The 18,435-nt window shown below is 40.6% G+C and overlaps 1 protein-coding gene across 17 annotated transcripts in view; it reads right to left on the bottom strand.

Annotated features, from left to right (window-relative positions):
- DLG1 (discs large MAGUK scaffold protein 1) overlaps nt 1-18,435 on the bottom strand; it is a 451,639-nt gene that overhangs the window by 291,867 nt on the left and 141,337 nt on the right. The window lies entirely within an intron of this gene.

Below are 18,435 nucleotides of genomic sequence, written 5' to 3' on the forward strand. Positions count from 1 at the left end.
CTAATTAGGTGTCTCCTGGACCCTGGAGAGAGGACATGGAAGGTGAGGTGGTGGGGGAAAATAGTGTGTAGATGGGGAAACTAAGTTTGGGGCATCCCAGGACTCCCAGCCCCAGCTGGGCTGCATGCGGCAGCCAAGGAGAGATGTGGCTTTCCCCAGCAGCCACTTCTCTGCAGCCCTAGCTGTGCTGTCGCGGGAGGGAGAGAGGAGGGGAGAGTGAGTCTCAGTCTCTCCCAGCTCCAGTTGGGCTGTGAGGGCTCGGAACACCATTTCCTACTAGTACTGGTCCTACTGAAAGTGGCTGGCAGCTGAGCTCACTTAGTAACTCATGGCTTCTAGATCACTCAGGTGCACTTCCTTAGCCTGAGCAGTATCAGCCACTCAGACTCCAGTTGCTGCAGCTGGGAGGGGGCTTGGAAAGCAAATCTAATTCCTGCAGGCAGAATGTGGCTGTGCAAGGGTGGCTGGGCTCCCTGAGACTTCCTTCGTTTAACTAGAAATGGAGCCATTCTTCCGGCTGATAAAGCTACCACTGCTCGTTCGGGGTGGGGTTTGGTTTTTTTAATCACCAGAAGAGCTCTCCTCTGGCGATAACCTATGTCTACACTGCCCGCAGCACTGTAACATGGGCCGAGTAGACATACCCTAAGTGTTTGTACTTTTATTTGTATTTGGGGATGCTGGGCAGGAGGGAAAACAATTAAATGCTCCAGTGCCTTTCTTCCCCTTGAGCTGTAATGAGACAGTGCATTCAGTTCTGGGCACCAAGATACTTACAGATGAGAGGGCGCTTGTAGAAGAGTGACAGAAACAATCCAGGGACTGCATTATGAGGGAATGACTGGAAAAGCTAAATACATATCACTTAGCAGAATGCTGCTTAGAGAAAGCATGTGACAGTCCAGGTTACACCACTGAGTGGGATTGCTGAATATGGCAAAGCGCTGAGGGAGAGTAATTATGAGTGACTGAATGAACTTACGAAAGGGAGGGAAACGTTTAGGCAGATCAGGAAAGCTTTGTGAGCATGCAAAAGAGTGAGTGAAAGATTATCCCATTGACTGATCTCTGGGTGGTGGCCTGGGAAAGAGGAGAGTTCAACTATCAGTCTCTCCTAGCCCTAGCCGGGCTGTGGGGGTTGGGAGAGACTTCTGCTGGAGAAAAAACAGTTACTACTTACTGCAGTTAGTTTTTTAAGAGGAATCCAAATAATCTCTTCTCCTCCCCAAAACTGTCATTAAAAATCACATTTAATAACTTTTTTTATAATCAAAAAAGTGACAATGTATTATTTATGCCTAGCTTTTTCACTGGATGGCATTTGAGAATTGCTTAACTGTTACATAGGTTAATTAATCTAGTTCCTAAAATGAATGCTACCTCCACCAGCTGCTTAAAATGTTTGGATTTAGCTTAGTCTGGAAACATGTATTACAGCAGTTTTAAAGTTTGATTTGCAGTATCACTCTTGTATTTTCTAACCTGTCATGTCCCAGTCCCAGCCCCAGCTCCAGGGTTACAGTGGCCAGTGCTTCATCTTTTGACAGCAGCTTTCCCTGAAGATTTAGTGGTCTATTGTAGGAGTAGGTTATTAAATTGGGCCTCTGGTACATATTATTTATGCTTTCACTTAATGGCCATGCCTTTGTTTTATTTATATAGCTGTTTTCAGTATGCCACATTTTGGTGTGTTTACTAGCTTGAGTTGTTAGAAAGGATGATAAAATCCATGTACTCCAAGGGCAGTGTTAATTTTTTTTATTTGATTTCATATTAAACAAACATCTGAAGCAATGCACCTTGTTAATTAGCCCTTATTTTAATATTCTTTCTCCTTCCATATCTGTGAACTTAAAAAAATCATATATATAGGTTTTTTGTTTGTACTGGTGGAGCATATCCGCACATTACCTCGATATTGGTGCACATACCAAAACGCAATCCACACATGGATGGAAAAAATTAGAGGGAACATTGCTCCGCACCCTTCAGCTGAAGCAACTACTCCAGTATATTATGGAGTGGGGCCATGACAACGAGTATATTATTTCTTTCCGCCAACGAGGAGAACCTTCTCAAGGTCAAAATACATAATTTTCTACTTGACTCTTTTCGTAAATCAATTAAAACATTTTGAACTTCTGTTGAGCATGAGAGTTCCCAGTCTGTCAGAAACCTATGGCCCATGAGGCCACATGAAGAGACCCTGGGTCTGTAGGGTAGACTCGCCAGAACCAAGTGATGGAAAGTATCTTGAAGATTCCCCGCTAAGTTAAGTAGATCTGGGAACCACTTCTGTCTGACCTAAGCATGTACAATTAGAATAATTTTGGCTTGTCTGATCATGCAAATTATTTTCTATAAGAGGGAATTGGGAGTGGAGGGGGCAGAAGAGATACAGGTGCCCTTGACTCCATGAAATAAGGAATACAGCTGATATTGGTTGACTGTCCTTTCCTACCCTTGAACAAAACTTCTGACAATTCCTCTTCAGTTTGGTCACAAATAGATCCACAATCAGGCAACCCATTTTCTACACTACTGACTCTTTCAGTGACCGCTCACGAGTGTCTACACTGACCCTGCTCAGTTGGTCTGCTACAAGATTGTTCATTCACACAGGGTGTACCACTACTGGGAATGTGAATTATGCACCATTCCTGTAACGCTTCTTTGCGAAGATGCGAAGAGAGGACATCACCTTATTTGTTTATATAATAAACCACTGTAGTATTGTCCTTGACTACTTAAACAACTTTGCACTGTACATGAGGCAGAAATGCTTTAAAAGATGCACAAATTGGCCCAAGTTCTAGTAGGTTTATATGACATCATGTCTCTAGATGGGGACCAAAGTCCTCTGGGTGCAATGAGCTCCTAATGTTGGATGTAGCTGTCGTCACTTTTAGGGATGGAGATTGCGGGATGAATGATACTACCTTTAACACAGTCTGGGAATGAGCCCCCTTTGCTAATGAAAGTAGGGTTTTGGGGGGGGATATTCAATTTGTGATTACAGAATAATGACACCCATTAGTTTGAGAGACTTGTATTCTTTGCGGGATGGGGGAGTGGTGTTGGAAATTTAATATAATAATAATATATAATATAAAGGGAAGTGTCTTTGTAGGTTCTAAGGTCAATTTCTTCTAATTTATCAGAAAACCTAGGTTCTGGAAGAGGATGCTTGTGTGGGGAAAAAACTTCTTTAAGATGATCTCTTGTTGATTCTTTCATTAGCCAAGTATGGGTCAACATGTAAGCCTACTCTTCTTAAATGGTCTACTACCATAGGGGTATTTTGGAAAAACACTGGGTGCTGTGGACAGACCAAATGGGAGGATTTTGCACTAGTGAAGTTCCTTCCCTATAATAAATCAAAGGTGCCTGTGATAAGAACACCTTACAAAAACATGGAAGTGTGCATCTTATAGGTTGAGGTCTGAAAACCAATCCTTCTCAGAGAGGGAGGGTATTATAGAGGCTAGAGTTAACATAAGGGATATATAGTACAGATATGCCTTGAATGATTAATGGAGAGACAAGGAGGGTGAGGTAATATCTTTTATTGGACCAAGTTCTGTTTGTGAGAAAGACAAGCTTTTGAGCTACACAGAGCTCTCCCTCAGGTCTGGAAAAGGTACTGAGTGTCACAGCTAAATGCAAGATTAAACAGGAAGATTAGCATAAGTAATTAGCAGATATTCTAAGGCGGGCTAATCAATTATTTTTTATCAAGGTCCAAATTTGTTCATCAAGGTATAATCAAGGTCCAGACTCAAGAGAAAATTTAAAAAAAAAAACAATAATGATATTAAGTAAATAAAATGATTTTGCGGTCCATTCAAAATCATCTGGCAATCTAAATTTGGCCCGCGGCCTTCCTATGTACTGCCCCTGTTCTAAGGGACCATTCAAGGTGAAGTGGCCTGTTATCACCCCTGTAGTCACAGGACAAAAGCGGGGACTAGTGGGTTATAGATTGTTGTAAAACCATAATCCCAGTGTAGTGATTGAGTCTAGACACACCAACTCAAAGCAGCACCAGACCGTGACAGAACAACAGATACAAAACCAGCAGACATATCTCCACTGCTCCCCCCTGCCCAACATACTTTTCAAGATCCAAGAGTCCTAGACACGCCTACCACACCATGTGGTGTACCTTATCCAGTGCACTAAATTTCCCAATAACAACTACGTGGGTGAACCATGACAATCACTGCGCTCTCGAATGAAGTCGCACAGGAAAATGATAAAAGACAAAAACACCCTGTCACCTACGGGTGAACACTTTTACCAAAGCGATCACTTCTATATCTGACCTATCAGTCCTCGTCTCAAAGGAAACCTACACAACACTTTCAATAGACAAGCCTGGGAGCTTAAATTCATAACTTTGCTAGACACTACAAATCATGGTCTTAATAAAGATATTGTATTTACAGCTCATTACAACAATCCCATTTGCATTTCTTAAGAAAGATCTGGACCAAAGGTAGGTTCTGAGTCTGTCAAAGATCCTGGCTGGAAGGAACTGAGGTGGCCGGAGCATCATTTCCTTTTACGGCTTTGCTGTAGAATGCTCGCGAATGATGAGGGAAGTAGTAGGAGGGGGCATGAAAGAATTCCAGTTGTTATAGTTAAAGTTTGTACACTGTCGGGGTGCACCAGCGGATGAAGCCCTATTATGGCAGATATACAGAAGCAAGTTTACGGAGAACTGCAAAATTGTGAGATAAAGCATCATGACAGATGTGAGTTTTAAGGAGAGATTCTTGAGAAGATACTGGCTATGCAGACTGTTTCAGGGAGTTATTCTAGTATGCATAAGGACCTCATGCAAGTACTGTAGTGCAATCTCTTTGTTGTGAAAGTGTAACTTACAAATGTAGATTTTTTTTTTTTTTGGTTACATAGCTGCACTCAGAAACAAAACAACGTAAAACTTCAGAGCCTACAAGTCCACTCAGTCCTACTTCTTGTTCAGTCAATTGCTAAGACAAACAAGTTTGTTTACATTTACAGGAGATAATACTTCCCTCTTCTTATTTACAATGTCACTAGAAAGTGCAAACAAGCATGTGCATGACACTTTTGTAGCCGGCACTGCAAGGTATCTACGAGCCAGATATGCTAAATATTCATATGCCCCTTCATGCTTCGGCCGCCAATCCAGAAGACATGCTTTCATGCTGATGATGCTTGTTAAAAAAATAATGCTTTAATGAAATTTGTGACTGAACTCCTTGGGGGAGAACTGTATGTCTCCTGTTCTGTTTTACCTGCATTCTGCCATATATTTCATGCAATAGCAGTCTTGGATGATGACCCAACACATGTTCATTTTAAGACCACTTTCCCTGCAGATTTGACAAAACGCAAAGAAGGTACCAGTGTGAGATTTCTAAAGATAGCTACAGCACTCGACCCAAGGTTTAAGAATCTGAAGTGCTGGCCAAAATCTGAGAGGGACAAGGTGTGGAGCATGCTCGCAGAAGTCTTAAAAGAGCAACACTCCGATGCGGAAACTACAGAACCCGAACCACCAAAAAAGAAAATCAAGCTTCTGTTGGTGGCATCTGACTCAGATAATGAAAATGAACATGTGTCAGGCTGCACTGCTTTGGATTGTTATTGAGCAGAACCCGTCATCAACATGGACACATGACCACTGGAATAGTGTTCAAAGCATGAAGGGACATACGAATCTTTAGCATATCTGGCATGTAATATCTTGAGACACCAGCTACAACCATGCCATGAGAACCCCTGTTCTCACTTTCAGCTGACATTATAAACAAGAAGCAGGCAGCATTATCTCCTGCAAACAAACAAACTTGTTTGTCTGAGCGATTGGCTGAACAAGAAGTAGGACTGAGTGGACTTGCAGGCTCTAAAATAGTACACTGTTTTATTTTTGAATGCAGTTTTTTTTTGTACATAGTTGGAAGTTCAGCTTTCATGATAAAATACTGCACTCCAGTACTTGTATTAGGTGAACTGAAAAATACTATTTCTTTTCTTTTTTACAGTGCAAATACTTGTAATCAGAAATATAAAGTGAGCACTGTACACTCTGTAATCTGTGTTGTAATTTAAATCAATATATTTGAAAATGTAGAAAACATCCAAAAATATTTAAATAAATGATATTCTATTATTGTTTAGCAGTGAGATTAATTGTGCGATTAATCACAATTAATTTTTTTAATCGCTTGACAGCCATAATAAAAACCCATTCTGCCACATCAGAAACCTTGATTTAAATCACTGATTTTAATTGTGTTTTGCATTTGTACTTTCAGTTATGTTTGATTTGCAACTAAATATATCTTTTACACTAAATTTGGTGCTTCTTTTTGCTAATCAGGAGGATGTACACTATATATATATATATATATATATATATGTATTTATTTAGCAATTATACATCTTAATTTACATTTATTCAGATTCTTACGTTTTATATTTGTATTATGTTAGAAAATAGCCTATGGCAGGGGCCAGCAGACAGAGAGCAGTCTCTTACCCATACTTCTATGTGCCACTGTTTGGTATTCCTCTATACCTAAAGCCTTACCAAATTAGCGCCCATGAAAAACGCATCACAGACTGTGAAAACTGGTCTCCCTCCATGAAATCTGGTCTTTTGTGTACTTTTACCCAATACTACACAGATTTCACGGGGGAGACCAGTGTTTCTCAAATTTGGGGTCCTGGCCAAAAGGGAGTTGCAGGGAGGTCACAAGGTTATTTTAGGGGTGTCACAGAATTGCCACCCTTACTTCTGCTCTGCTGCCTTCAGAGCTGCGCAGCAGGAGAGTGACGGCTGCTGACTGAAGGCCCAGCTCTGCAGGTAGCAGCACAGAAGTAAGGGTGGAAATACTATACTATGCCATCCTTAGTTCTGCGCTGCTGCTTGTTGTGGTTCTGCCCTCAGAGCTGGGCTCTTGGCCAGCAGCTGCCCCTCTCCAGCTCTGAAGGCAACATCACCACCAGCAGCAGGAAGGGTAGCAGTACTGCAACCCCCCCTACAATAGCCTTGTGACCCCACCACCACCACAACTCCTTTTTGGGTTGGAACCCATATCATTACAACACCATGAAATTTCAGACTGAAATAGCTAAAATAATGAAATTTATGATTTTTAAAATCCCATGACCATGAAATTGACCAAAATGGATTGTGAATTTGTTAGGGGCCTATCTATACCAGTGGCTCTCAACCTTTCCAGACTACTGCACCCCTTTCAGGAGTCTTATTTGTCTTGCATAACCCCAAGTTTCACCTCACCTAAAAACTACTTGCTTACAAAATCAGACATAAAAATACAAAAAAGACTCAGAGCACGCTATTACTGAAAAATTGCTTGCTTCTCATTTTACCATATAATTATAAAATATATTAACTGGAATATAAATATTGTACTTACATTTCAGTGTATAAAAAAGTCATTGTATGAAATTTTAGTTTGTACTGATTTTGCTAGTGCGTTTTATGTAGCCTATTGTAAAACTAGGCAAATATCTAGATGAGTTGATGTACCCCCTAGAAGACCTGTGTGTACCCCTGGGTTGAGAACCACTGCTTTATACTCAGTATACTCAACACTTTAAAACAATTAATTTCTGTACCACAGACAAAATACTAGGACAAATTCTGCAGTAATATCATTGTGAATCCGAAAACAGCTGCACTGAAATCAATGGAATATTTTGGATTTCCTCAGATTAAACTGAGAGTAGGAATGAGTACCATTCCTCTAATTGTACCTTAGAGAGCACTTTTTCAACTGCACATCATTTTTCCATTAAAATAACATTAGTGAAAATTCCATTTTAAAGAAGCACAACTGAACTTTAATGAGGGTGATTTGTTTTCCACTCAGCCAACAAATTGATTCTCTAACCTAGTTTTCCCCACTGACAGTACAGTGCAATTAACTCATCTGAACTTAAAACTAAGCAAGACAACAATGAATAAATAAACTGAAAGAGAAAGTAATGACAGTAGAATCTTGAGAAGATATCAATACTGGCGAAGATTACTTGAAGTAACTTAAATGCAAAAGGGAAAATTACGCATTAGTATTTTTTGGCTGTAAGTCTCCTCCCCCCGCCCTCCCTCCCCCATTCTACAGAAAGACGGCGGGGCCAGTTTTTATGATGACTCCCCCTAGCAGAAGCAAGGAGACAAAGAATTCAAGAGAAAGAGCATGAGTGCTCCACTAAAGCCCAGTCAGCTCCCCACTTCTTCAGTTGGAAACAATGTGCAGAAAGCAAAGTACAGAAAGCAGAGTCCAATACATGCCTGACTAATCTAATCGCCTTCTATGATGAGATTACTGGTTCTGTGGATGAAGGGAAAGCAGTGGATGTATTGTATCTTGACTTTAGCAAAGCTTTTGACATGGTCTCCCACAGTATTCTTGTCAGCAAGTTAGGGAAGTATGGGTTGGATGAATGCACTATAAGGTGGGTGGAAAGTTGGCTAGATTGTCGGGCTCAATGGGTAGTGATCAATAGCTCCATGTCTAGTTGGCAGCCGGTGTCAAGTGGAGTGCCCCAGGGGTCGGTCCTGGGGCCGGTTTTGTTCAATATCTTCATAAATGATCTGGAGGATGGTGTGGATTGCACTCTCAGCAAATTTGCGGATGATACTAAACTGGGAGAAGTGGTAGATACGCTGGAGGGCAGGGATAGGATACAGAGGGACCTAGACAAATTGGAGGATTGGGCCAAAAGAAATCTGATAAGGTTCAATAAGGATAAGTGCAGGGTCCTGCACTTAGGACGGAAGAACCCAATGCACCGCTACAGACTAGGGACCGAATGGCTAGGCAGCAGTTCTGCGGAAAAGGACCTAGGTGTGACAGTGGACGAGAAGCTGGATATGAGTCAGCAGTGTGCCCTTGTTGCCAAGAAGGCCAATGGCATTTTGGGATGTATAAGTAGGGGCATAGCGAGCAAATCGAGGGACGTGATCGTCCCCCTCTATTCGACATTGGTGAGGCCTCATCTGGAGTACTGTGTCCAGTTTTGGGCCCCACACTACAAGAAGGATGTGGATAAATTGGAGAGAGTCCAGCGAAGGGCAACAAAAATGATTAGGGGTCTGGAACATATGACTTATGAGGAGAGGCTGAGGGAACTAGGATTCTTTAGTCTGGAGAAGAGAAGAATGAGGGGGGATTTGATAGCTGCTTTCAACTACCTGAGAGAGAGGATGGTTCTAGACTATTCTCAGTGGTGGAAGAGGACAGGACAAGGAGTAATGGTCTCAAGTTGCAGTGGGGGAGGTTTAGGTTGGATATTAGGAAAATCTTTTTCACTAGAAGGGTGGTGAAACACTGGAATGCGTTGCCTAGGGAGGTGGTGGAATCTCCTTCCTTAGAAGTTTTTAAGGTAGGCTTGACAAAGCCCTTGCTGGGATGATTTAATTGGGTATGGGTCCTGCTTTTGAGCAGGGGGTTGGTCTAGATGACCTCCTGAGGTCCCTTCCAACCCTGATATTCTATGATTCTATGATTCTACATCAACATTCTTCTTCAGAGTTGAGGAGGGGAGAATACAGGATGGTAGAAAAAAGAGTCCTTTGGAAGTAGTTCTGACTTGTTGTACGTCCATTTTCTTTCATACTACAGAAAGACAGTGAGGACAACTGGCAGATGTAGCAAGTAATACCTGAGGAGGGCTTAACCTCTTTACAGGCGGATAAGTATAGGACCTTTTGGCCAAAGGAAGTATCCGGCACAGGCAGAGGGCCCAACTCATACTGCTTATACTCTTGTACAACAGGAAGTTCAGCACTCTCTTCCCAGTAAGTGGATATTTCCAGAAGACCCTGATATTTGAGAGATGAGGGCAATTAGCCTGATCAAAAGCTAAAGTCTAATCACAGACACTCCTTAATCCAACTAATGATCTTGAGAAGGTTGGGTTGGAAGTGGAACATGCCATCCATCTTGGATGCTTTAAACAACAAATCCTGCATCTTGGTAGGGGCTAGATTAGATGTCCCTGGTGGTACCTTTAAACCCTATACTTTTATGAGACTAGGGTTATCTGATAAAGTTGCTCAAATAGCTCAGGGAGAGACCACAGCGTAATCATAGTTAGGTTCATGATACCTGAGAACCAAGGGTGACATGGCCACCAAGGAGTCAGCAAAATCACCCCTCCCATTTCTACGTGTGCAAAATGTACAACATCAGGTCTTATGTATGTGCTCCCGAGATTATGAACGAAAGTAGAGGCTAGAGAGTCAGAATTATGTTCAGTACAGTCGTTTGTGGCAAATATATTTCACTTAAAATCTTTAATCATTAAAATGTCAAGTTGTAACATTAAATAAAAAAGATTTAAGTCTTGTCTAACCTTTAACCCTCTCTCAATGAGGGACTTAGTCTTGTGCTGGAAGGACTACCACTAAGGGTCAGAGTTCAGTTTCTGTGCTCATCAAAACTAAGATTATTTGCTAACCAAGTATCACATTCATTCCAACTGTGAAGATGTTCCTCCGCAAAGTGGAAATTGTGGAGTTGGAACTGGAGTAAGATCACCAACTCATTTCACCTGTGATCTGACAGCTGTTGTGATAACCTAAAGTCTCCAGTCACTAATAACCTCATGCAAATTTGAACTGACATTCCAATGACTCAAGTCCCACAGCCCATTACCAATCTATTCTACTCCCCATAGACTTAATTGTATCAACCTTTTAGCTTTCATATTCTGTGTTCTAGTACACTGAAAAATACTGTCTGCATAAGAGGCAGGGCTTCATCTATCCTCAGCACCCACAGCTTTCATTGTCTTTAACAGAGTTTTTGAGCACCGAACTCTACTGAAAGTTAGGCCCATCATAAAAGTTGCTTTAAAATCTCAAATTATAATCGCACACATTTTCTTGACTGTAAGTATCATCATGAAGAGTTTTAATGTCAGTTTGAACAAAGCCATTTTTTGCAGGCAATAAAGAAGTACCAGCAGGAGAGTGAATTTGTGTGGGGGGGTGGAGGGTGAGAAAACCTGGATTTGTGCTGGAAATGGCCTAACCTGATGATCACTTTAGATAAGCTATTACCAGCAGGACAGTGGGGTGGGAGGAGGTATTGTTTCATATTCTCTGTGTATATATAAAGTCTGCTGCAGTTTCCACGGTATGCATCCGATGAAGTGAGCTGTAGCTCACGAAAGCTCATGCTCAAATAAATTGGTTAGTCTCTAAGGTGCCACAAGTACTCCTTTTCTTTTTGCGAATACAGACTAACACGGCTGTTACTCTGAAACCTGTCAATATACAGACGGTTTAACATTTCTTTCTTTTAGAAGTCAACCCAGACCATAAGTTCAAAACAGAATATGTTTTACTGAATGGTTTAAAGTGCTCTAGATAATTCAGCATTTCAAGTTTGGATTTTTTTCGGCACTACATGACTGGAATCAAGCTTATTCATTTCATTTACAATTTACACAAACCCTGTAAGACCTAGAAAGCACCATATCAACCGTCAAAACAATTAAAGTCTAACACCATTCCAATCTATTGCTACAGAGCCCACTAAGAGCCAACTGTAAATTAAATATTAGCCCCTTTGAAAGGCCAAATGGAGTCTAAATGGACTAAGATGAGCTGAAGTCTAAATCACAGTAAGATGACGCCAGCTCTACAATGCCCAAAATACCTCTTTGAGATGACTCGGAATGCTGGCATTGTGTGCCGGAGGAGGGAGCATTTTATTTAATTGGCTATTCTAGGGAAAGCCTGGCTATTGAACCGCAGTAATAAATAACAGCTCTTATCTTACATATTTGTTCGAATAAAAAGATCACTTCTGGTAAAGGATCTTAATACACATATCACACACATGTTCCACATTCCCCCACATGTTTCCTGCTTTACTGATAACATAAGAAAGGCCATACTGGGTCAGACCAAAGGTCCATCTAGCCCAGTATCCTGTCTTCTGACAGGGGCCAATGCCAGGTGTCCCAGAGGGAATGAACAGAACAAGTAATCATCAAGTGATCCATTCCCTGTTACTCATTCCCAGCTTCTGGCCAACAGAGGCTAGGGATACCATCCCTGCCCATCCTGGCTAATAGCCATTGATGGAGCTATCCTCCATGAATTTATCTAGTTCTTTTTTGAACCCTGTTATAGTCTTGGACTTCACAACATCCTCTGGCAAAGAGTTCCACAGGCTGACTGTGCGTTGTGTGAAGAAATACTTCCTTTTCTTTGTTTTAAACCTGCTGCCTATTAATTTCATTTGTGACGCCTAGTTAAGGTAATATCACACATGCTCACATGCCCTTCCCTCCTTTACTCGGGAATATTTAAATCCTCTTAGACAGTACATCTGCTTATTCCTTTATAAATCATTCTACTGGAAGAGACTGATCTACCTCTGTTGCTGCTCTGTGAAGAGAAAAGGAGTACTTGTGACACCTTAGAGACTAACAAATTTATTTGAGCATAAGCTTTCGTGAGCTACAGCTCACTTCATTGTATGCACGAAAGCTTATGCTCAAATAAATTCGTTAGTCTCTAAGGTGCCACAAGTCCTCCTTTTCTTTTTGCGGATACAGACTAACACGGCTGCTACTCTGAAACCTATGTGAAGAGAATGAGCCACTCTCTCATATCAGGAGCGTTCGAGTGGCTACTCTATAACTACCTTCCTACCCCCCACCACCATGCAACACACACAACACAAAAGTTTTTTAGTGTAAAGTTCTTGTAATAGTCCTCATGCAAAATGCTATTAATGAAATATGAACAGAGGATTCAGCATATTAAGCAATTTTAAAATTTTAACAATATGCTGAGCAAATATATTCTTCCCTTCTCTAGAACTATGATGTTATTTTTCTGATGAGCTCCATTTGCAGCCCTCTGGATACACAAATCTAAAGATAAACCCTTCACCACATGACTAGTATCTGAGCTGAGTTGATTCACAGTAACACCATGGAAACACTGGCAGCTGCCTTCAGAGATTTGCTTCCATGAGATAAGGATACAATATTAATGCAATCTCAAGGTAATTACATTGCACAATACAGCCAAGTTCTGTATAATAATATGAGTATTAAAGCTCTATAAAAATTAAACATAGGTAACCTTTTTGCAGCGTTTAACAATCACTGTCTGCAAGCAACATTGTTTTATTATAGTAATTTCTTTAATTAAAATACTACCAATAATTATATTATTGTATGTTTCATTGCTATTTAATGTTACTCAAAGTGATTTTTATTTCATAAGTAAATAAGATTATTATTAATAATAAAACCAGACTTTGTGAGCTACAAGTTTCAAAGTATTTCTAGTAGGGCTGTTGATTAATCGCAGTTAACTCGTGTGATTAACACAAAAAAATTAATTTGGATAAAAAAAATTATGATTTATCACACTGTTAAACAATAGAATACCAATTGAAATATATTAAATATTTTGGATGCTTTTCTACAATTTCAAATATACTGATTTCAGTTACAACTCATAATACAGATGGTACTATGCTCACTTTATATTATTTTTATTATACATATTTGCATAGTAAAGAATGAAAAAAATAGTATTTTCCAATTCGCCCCATAAAAGTACTGCAGTGCAATCTCTTTATCATGAAAATGTAAGTAACAAATGTAGATTTTTTTTTGTTATATACCTGAACTCAAAAAAAAAAAAAATGTAAAACTTTAGAGCCTAGAAGTCCACTCAGTCCTACTTCTTGTTCAACTAATCACTAAGACAAACAGGTTTGTTTACATTTATGGGAGATACTGCTGCCTGCTTCTTATTTACAATGTCACCTGAAAGTGAGAACAGGCGTTCGCATGGTACTTTTGCAGCCGGTGTTGCAAGATATGCTAAACATTAGCCACCATTCCAGAGGGATGCTGCTCGTTACAAATTTAATTAATGCATTATTTTTTTAATTGAACTCCTTGGGGGGGAATTTTATGTTTCCGGTTCTGTTTTACCCGCATTCTACCATATATTTCATATTACAACAGTTTTGGATGATGACCCAGCACATGATCGTTTTAAGAACACTTTCGCAGCAGATTTGACAAAACACAAAGAAAGATATCATTTTGAGATTTCTAAAAATAGCTACAGCACTCGACCCAAGGTTTAAGAATCTGAGGTGCCATCCAAAAATCTGAGAGAGGCGAGGTGTGGAGCATGCTTGCAGAAGTCTTAAAAGAACACTCTGATGAAGAAACTACTGAACCCAAACCACCAAAAAACAAAATCAACCTTCTGCTAGTGGCATCTGACTCAGATGATGAAAATGAACATGCGTCAGTCTGCTCTGCTTTGGATCATTATCGAGCAGAACCCATCATCAGCATGGACACTTGTCCTCTGGAATGGTGGTCGAAGCATGAAGGGAACACCTGTTCTCACTTTCAGGTGACACTGTAAACAAGAAGCAAATTGTAACCAAACCTGCTTGTCTGAGAGACTGGCTGAACGAGAAGTAGGACCGAGTGGACTTGCAGGCTCTAAAGTTTTACACTGTTTTATTTTTGAAAGCAGGTTTTTTTATACAGAATTCTACATTTGTAAGTTCAATTTTCATGATAAAGAGATTGCATTACAGTACTTATATTAGGTGAATTGAAAAATACTATTTCTTTTGTTTTTTACAGTGCAATTATTTGTAATAAAAAATAAAGTGAGCACAGTACACTTCGTATTCTGTGTTGTAATTGAAATAGATATATTTGAAAAGGTAAAACATACAAAAATATTTAAATAAATGGTATTCTATTATTAACAGTGTGATTAATCACAATTACATTTTTTAATTGCTTGACAGCCCTAATTTTTAGCTTCTTTGGGGAGGAGGGGCCCTGTGCTATGGAAAAAATTTAAATAATTTTGTGACAATGGAAAAGGCAAGCCCAGGCATCATTTAATTCTATAACACTGAGAGTGTAAATAAACTCGATTTTAAGTTCTAAGATCCTAAACTACAAAACTATTGAATTATTTTACTGAAAAAAATTGGATCTGTTAAATATTTCACATAGAATCATAGAATGTCAGGGTTAGACGGGACCTCAGGAGGTCATCTAGTCCAACCCCCTGCTCAAAGCAGGACCAATCCCCAACTAAATCATCCCAGCTAGGGCTTTCTCAAGCCTAACCTTAAAAACTCTAAGGAAGGAGATTCCACCACCTCCCTAGGTAACGCATTCCAGTGTTTCACCACCCTCCTAGTGAAAAAGTTTTTCCTAATATCCAACCTAAACCTCCCCCACTGCAACTTGAGACCATTACTCCTCGTTCTGTCATCTGCTACCACTGAGAACAGTCTAGATCCATCCTCTTTGGAACCCCCTGACAGGTAGTTGAAAGCAGCTATCAAATCACCCCTCATTCTTCTCTTCCGCAGACTAAACAATCCCAGTTCCCTCAGCCTCTCCTCATAACTCATGTGTTCCAGTCCCTTAATCATTTTTCGTGCCCTCTGCTGGACGCTTTCCAATTTTTCCACATCCTTCTTGTAGTGTGGGGCCCAAAACTGGACACAGTACTCCAGATGAGGCCTCACCAATGTTAACTAGAGGGGAATGATCACGTCCCTTGATCTGCTGGCAATGCCCCTACTTACACAGCACAAAATGCCATTGGCCTTCTTGGCTACAAGGGCACACTGTTGACTCATATCCAGCTCATGGTCCACTGTAACCCGTAGGTCCTTTTCTGCAGAACTGCTGCCGAGCCATTCGGTCCCTAGTCTGTAGCAGTGCATGGGATTCTTCTGTCCTAAGTGCAGGACTCTGTACTTGTCCTTGTTTAACTTCATCAGATTTCTTTTGGCCCAATCCTCCAATTTGTCTAGGGCCCTCTGTATCCTATCCCTACCCAGTGTATCTGCCACTCCCCACAGTTTAGCGTCATCTGCAAACTTTCTAAGGGTGCAGTCCACACCATTCTCCAGATCATTAACAAAGCTATTGAAGAAAACCGGCCCCAGGACTGACCCTTGGGGCACTCTGCTTGATACCGGCTGCTGCCAACTAGACATGGAGCCATTGATCACTACCTGTTGAGTCCGACGATCTGGCCAGCTTTCTATCCACCTTATCGTCCATTCATCCAGCCCATACTTCTTTAACTTGCTGGCAAGAATTCTGTGGGAGACCGTATCAAAAGCTTTGCTAAAGTCAAGGAATAACACGTCCACTGCTTTCCCCTCATCCACAGAGCCAGTTATCTCGTCATAAATGCTTATACAGTTTAATGTTTCTGAAAAGACTTCAAGGTCCATCCATTTAATTTAGGCTTTTTCTCATATGAGACAGTTTTAGATCTCTCTTCTCTGATGGATTTTGGATCCTTCATTCAATTAATCTTGACCATAGGCTAGTTTAGACAATCATTTTTGTGTGTTTTCTCAAATGCTGTGTTTCAATACAGTTAGGGTAATTAAAATGTGCTATATACGAAACTGAAAAAAAAAAAAAAAGGCCAAAAAAGGTAGCACCCACTTCACAAAATATGCAACAAGATAAATAAGAAGAGAACAGAAAGTTGTTCAAAGATGACTTGCAAATGAAAAAATTAGTGTGTGTGTGCGGTGTATATATGAGATAAACTAATTTTTTCATTTGCAAGTCATCTTTGAACAATTTCCTCTGTGTGTGTGTGCGCGTGTGTATACACACACACGTGCACACACACACAGAGTTATGATGTTTAAAAGTCTGAAAGAACACCCCAACTTTTAAATCTCCTTTCCCACCCCCAAAAAAGATGGAGGTGCTTATTATTTTAAAATTTTGATTCAGACTGAAATTTTGTGGGGCTTATTTGTTTTGATTAACTCCCATTTAATTCCAACTAACACACACTCATTAGAAAAGATGCTTTCTGGGCCAAGAGGTGAATATAGCTGGACCCCTTGGTAACAGTAACCATAATATAATTAAATTTAACATCCCTGTTGCAAGAAAAACACCACAGTGGCCCAACACTGTAGCATTTAATTTTAGAAAGGGGAACTACACAAAATGAGGAGGTTAGTTAAGGTGCAGAGCCAAAAGTGAAATCCCTGCAAGCTGCATGGAAACTTCCTGAAGACACCATAAAAGAGGTCAACTTAAATGTATACCCCAAATTAAAAAACATAGTAAGAGAACCAAAAAAGTGCTACCGTGGCTAAACAACAAAGTAAAAGAAGCAGAGACAAAAAGGCATCCTTTAAAAAGTGGAAGTTAAATTCTAGTGAGGAAAATAGAATGGAGCATAAATGCTAGCAAATGAAGTGTAAAAATATAATTAGGAAGGCCAAAAAAGAATTTGAGGAAGTTAACCAAAAACTCAAAAATAGCCAAAAAAAAAAAAAAAAAAAAAATTTAAGTACACCAGAAGCAGGAAGACTGCTAAACAACCAGTGGGGCCACTGAACGATCAAGATGCTAAAGGAGCACTCAAGGACAATAAGGCCATTGCAGAGAAACTAAATGAATTCTTGCATTGCTCTTCACAGCTGAATATGTGAAGGAAATACACAAACCTGAGCCATTCTTTTTAGGTGACAAATCTGAGAAACTGTCCCATTTTGAGGCAAGAGGCGGATTTACAGTAAAACACAGGGTACTATGGCACAGAGCACCCCCACGACCCCAGTCCACGACCCCAGTCCACACCACCAGCCCCCTGCCCTCCCTGACTCCTGCACCCCCTATATATACGCAACCCCCCATACCCCATGCCCTGACTTCTGCAACCCCCCCATCCCCACACTGAGCACTAAACAGGAGCTCCTGCACCACCCCCCACATTCCCACCTGCACCCCTCACACCAAATGGGAACTGCCCCAGGTAAGCACTCCACACCCCAACCTCCTGCCCCAACCCTGAGCCCCCTCCCAAAAACCTAATTCCTGGCCTGCTCCTGCACCTTAACTTCCTCCCAGGCCCTGCACCCCCAGCCCTGAGCCCTCTCCCGCACCCTAAGTCCTGGCCAGACCCTACACTCCAACATGTTTTTACCTTTTTTTTTTTTTTTTTTAAAGTGCTCTTATTCAGAGTGCTTTACAATAGTTAGCTAATGGTACAAACAATATTTGAAAAGATCATTAAGTGGTCCACCAAGACCCTCAGCAATTTTCAAGTGGTCTGTGGAAAAATGTTCAGACTACAAAAACAATCAAGGTACCTCACTATATTTTCCTTTACATCCTGTTACTTATAGGAGGAGGATGAAGAAAAAAAGAATGAAAAACGGAAGTGGGGGGAAAATAAGAGAGAATGTTCTCTTTCTTGGCTGGGTCACAAGGAGGGGCCCCAAAAACGAAGCTGAGCACAGGGCCCCACGAATTCTAAATTCACCACTGGATTGAGGTGTCATTAGAGGAGGTTTTGGAACAAATTGATAAACTAAACAGTAAGAAGTCACC

The sequence above is a fragment of the Eretmochelys imbricata genome, chromosome 9 (assembly GCF_965152235.1).
Source record: "Eretmochelys imbricata isolate rEreImb1 chromosome 9, rEreImb1.hap1, whole genome shotgun sequence".
In the NCBI taxonomy this organism is placed as follows: domain Eukaryota; kingdom Metazoa; phylum Chordata; order Testudines; family Cheloniidae; genus Eretmochelys; species Eretmochelys imbricata.